Here is a 3,995-nt window from a genome sequence, read left to right on the forward strand (position 1 = left end):
CGTGAAAGCATTTTTTTTTCCATAAACAGTTCCCTGAGATTCGAAAATAAAATGATCAATACAAGATACAATGTTAAAAAATAGTTATTTTAATCGGAAATTCTCCGTAAAAAATATACTGTTTTAAGCCGTATTTCAGTAAAAAAAAAAAAAAAAAAAAAAAAAAAAAAAAAACACACAGACGACCGTAATTTGTACGCTACTTTGTTATTATCTTTTACGGGTTGGTGATCATCATATCAAACTTTTACGTTAATATATCCGTTTTTAAAATGGTAAATGCCTGGCAACATTTATTTCAGGATTTTTACCGCTTTTACGGCAAATTTTTTAACAGTGGTCTTAAATGAGTTTATAAAACTTTAATGAACGTGAAGATGAAAATGAAGTATGATGTAGTTTCGGGATTTCAAATACAAAAACAACAACAAATCAGAAAAGAAATTTCGGTATTTTGGCATTATTCTTTTTATCTTTCTCCTCTCTCTCTCAGTTTTGTATCTGTGTGCCGATGAGTGATTACACTTTTGCGACCCTATAAATATCATGATTTAACGCGGATAACAAAAGGCTATCGAGTGCAATATAACTACAAGTTTTCGTGAATAGTCAGTGATTAGTTTGAGGTCGGAGAAGTGGGATAAAACGTCGGCATAGAATAGTTATCTTGTGAATTACTAAAAATCTAATCAAGATGGCTATGTACAACACGGGCAAGGCTTGGAGAGACATCGCTGGACTCAGCAAAAATAAATTCCATGAGTTGGCGAAACAGGAGCTCGACCGTCTGATAACAGAGGTCACTAGTAACGTCAACCAATGTGACGGAAAAATATTCGCAGACATATTGAAACAATATGATCCAATAAAACTGGAGCAAATCTGCGGAAAACATCAGCAAAATAATAGAAGAAATTCCAAAGAAAATCCAAGTGTTAAAGAGACTTATAAACAAAGTCTACATCAATCAACACATTCCATCAAAGAACAATAAGAAGTCCAATATGGTGAATATGCTGATTGATGCAATGGGAAAAAGAATGCCAAAATGGTGTAAATACATGTAAGATATGGTATTCCATTAATAATCCTCAACAATTGATTAGAAAATGTGATGCCTGTCATGTCCCAACACATCCCACATGTGCTGAAATACAGCAAAAAATAAAAAATAAAGACACAAAGGTATTCTGCTCAACATGCTTAGTCTGGATAGAAAATATAATTAAGTCGAGACTAAATCTGCAAATAGTGAAGATAAAGAAGAGGAAGAAGAAGAAACAGAAGAAGAAGAAGAAAAAAAAGAAGAAGAGAACAATGAACAGGATATGTGTAAGGATGCAGAAGAAATCATTGATATGACCTATGATGCCATCCAACAACATACTTATGAAGAAATAAATTACCAGATGGAAACAAATAATAGACCCAAGAGACTCTACCCCGGACCTACATAATTTTAGGGAAGAGCCAGAACAAGAAAAAAATAGAAAAGAAGGATATAGTCTGCAATATGCTGAAAAGAGGGAGTTGAAGATTTGGCGAAAGATGCTACTACAAGTATCCAAAGATATGCCATAATTATGAAATATATGGTAAATGTGCGTATTTAGACGGATATGGAGACGAATGCAGAGATCTCCATCCAAAAATATGCAAAAACCTAAAAGAAGGAAAAGGATGCATTTACAACAAAAAATGTCGATATATGCATCCTACAACCATGAATGAAGGTAAGAAAACTCAGCAAACTGAAAAGAAAAATGAAAGCAAAAAAGAAACAAAAAAAGAAACAAAAAAGCAGGCCGTGTATATACCGCGCTTTGAACCAAGAGCCCCAAGATATGAGGCCTTTCAACCCAAACCTGCACATTTAGAGCCCAAATACAAAGAATGCATCTATAATGCCAGGGGTTGGTGCAGATATGGGGACAGTTGCAGGTATACACACAAATAAATATGAAGGCGAAAGAGCAAATATAATAGAAAAGTTGGATTTTTAATGGCAGAATTCCGGGAAATGAAGAAAAAGAACATCATATCAGAACAGGAAGGAAGCATGGGAGAATCCATATTATTACCAATATTAAATAATGGGGATGAAACACAAACCATAATAGTAATGAATGCACAGGGTTTAGTCACGAGTAACTCTAAAAGGAAAATAGAGTTCTTAGAAGAACTAACCCAAATTGAAAAAATAGATATATTAAATATAAGTGAAACATGGTATTCCCAAGAGACTGGCAGTGATGACCAGATAAAGGGTTTCCAAACTTATAGATCAGACAGAAAAAATAGGAATCAATGGGGAACCGCAATATATGGAAGAGACATAAATCAAGGAAAAGTATGTGAAAAAATACAGCAACACAGAATGTGAATTGATTGCGGTAGAATTTGAATTTGAAAAACTAATGAATATTGTAGTTTACAGACCCCCAAACACTAAGGAGTTTGACATAATAATAGAAAAAATAGATGATATATGTAGAAACCATAAAGACTGGAATATACTCCTATCCGGAGATTTTAACTTTCCTTTCGTGGATTGGAAAGAACGGATAGAAGAAAGTGGTTGTATGTATACATATAAAAAAGATAGTAATAGTTTCGCAGAAGATAAGAGGCAATTTGAAAAGCTTCAAGATATGCTATTAGAACATAATATGCAACAAATAAACCACATTCCAACAAGAAAGGAAAATGTCCTAGATCTAGTATTTGTGAATGAGGTGAATTATGTTAAAGAAATAATAGTGTATAACACGGGAATTTCAGACCACAATGTCATAGAATTGATAGTTCATTCCAAAGCAAGTGATCACAGAATTAATAAAAGCACAAAACTTTGGGAAGGATATGGAAAATATAACTTTTACAGTAAGAATATAAAATGGTCAGAAATAAATGAAGAACTGAATAAAGAATGGAAAAATGTATTTATAAGTGATAATATTCAGGTAAATACGGATATACTGTACAAAATACTGGAGAAAATTGTTGAAAAATATGTACCGAAAAAAAACAATAAACAAAAGACGTGCATACCAAGAGACAGAAGGATCTTATTTCAGAAAAATTAAAAAGTGGAAGAAAAATCTTGCAAAAGAAAAAAATGTGTGGAAAATGAGGGAAATAAAATGTAAGATAGAAAATGCAGAACAAAAGATTATACAGTCGAAAGAAAATGAAAAAAGGGACTTAGAAGAAAGGACACTTCAAAATATAAAAAGAAACCCCAAAGTACTTTACTCCTATGCAAAAAAGATGAATAAAAGGAGAATAGAAATAGGCCCTCTAAGAATCGAAGGACGGCTAACGAATGAAAAAAAGGAAATATGCAACATATTAGCAGAAAAATATAAGAGTGAGTTCACGCCAAGAATTGCGAATGAGAATAATGAAACAGAAATGAGAGAAGAAAATGTTGAATATCTAACGGATATAGATATTAATGAAGCAGATATTGTCACGGCTATAAACGAAATTAAAAATGGATCGGCAGCCGGACCAGATGGAGTTCCAGCGATTTTGTTAAAAAAAACTGCAAACACTATCGCGAAGCCACTTGCAATACTGCTAAGACAGAGTATAGATATGAGCGAAATATATGTTAAACATAAATTAGCTTATATAACCCCTATCTTCAAAAGTGGATCAAGACTAGAGGCAAGCAATTATAGACCTGTTAGTCTAACATCACATATTATGAAAGTGTATGAGAGGGTAATAAAAAAGAAAATAATGAACCATTTGGTCAAAAATAATTTGTTTAATATGGGTCAACACGGTTTCGTACCTGGAAAAAGTACACAGACCCAACTGATAGCTCACTATGAAAACATATACAATAATATGATAAATGAAAAAGACACAGATGTGATCTATCTAGATTTTGCAAAAGCCTTTGACAAGGTAGACCATAACATATTGGAGAAAAAAATGAGAAAGCATAATATTGTGGGAAAGATAGGAAAATGGGTAAAAGAATT

The sequence above is a fragment of the Palaemon carinicauda genome, unplaced genomic scaffold (genome assembly GCF_036898095.1).
Source record: "Palaemon carinicauda isolate YSFRI2023 unplaced genomic scaffold, ASM3689809v2 scaffold936, whole genome shotgun sequence".
NCBI classification, from domain to species: Eukaryota; Metazoa; Arthropoda; class Malacostraca; order Decapoda; family Palaemonidae; genus Palaemon; species Palaemon carinicauda.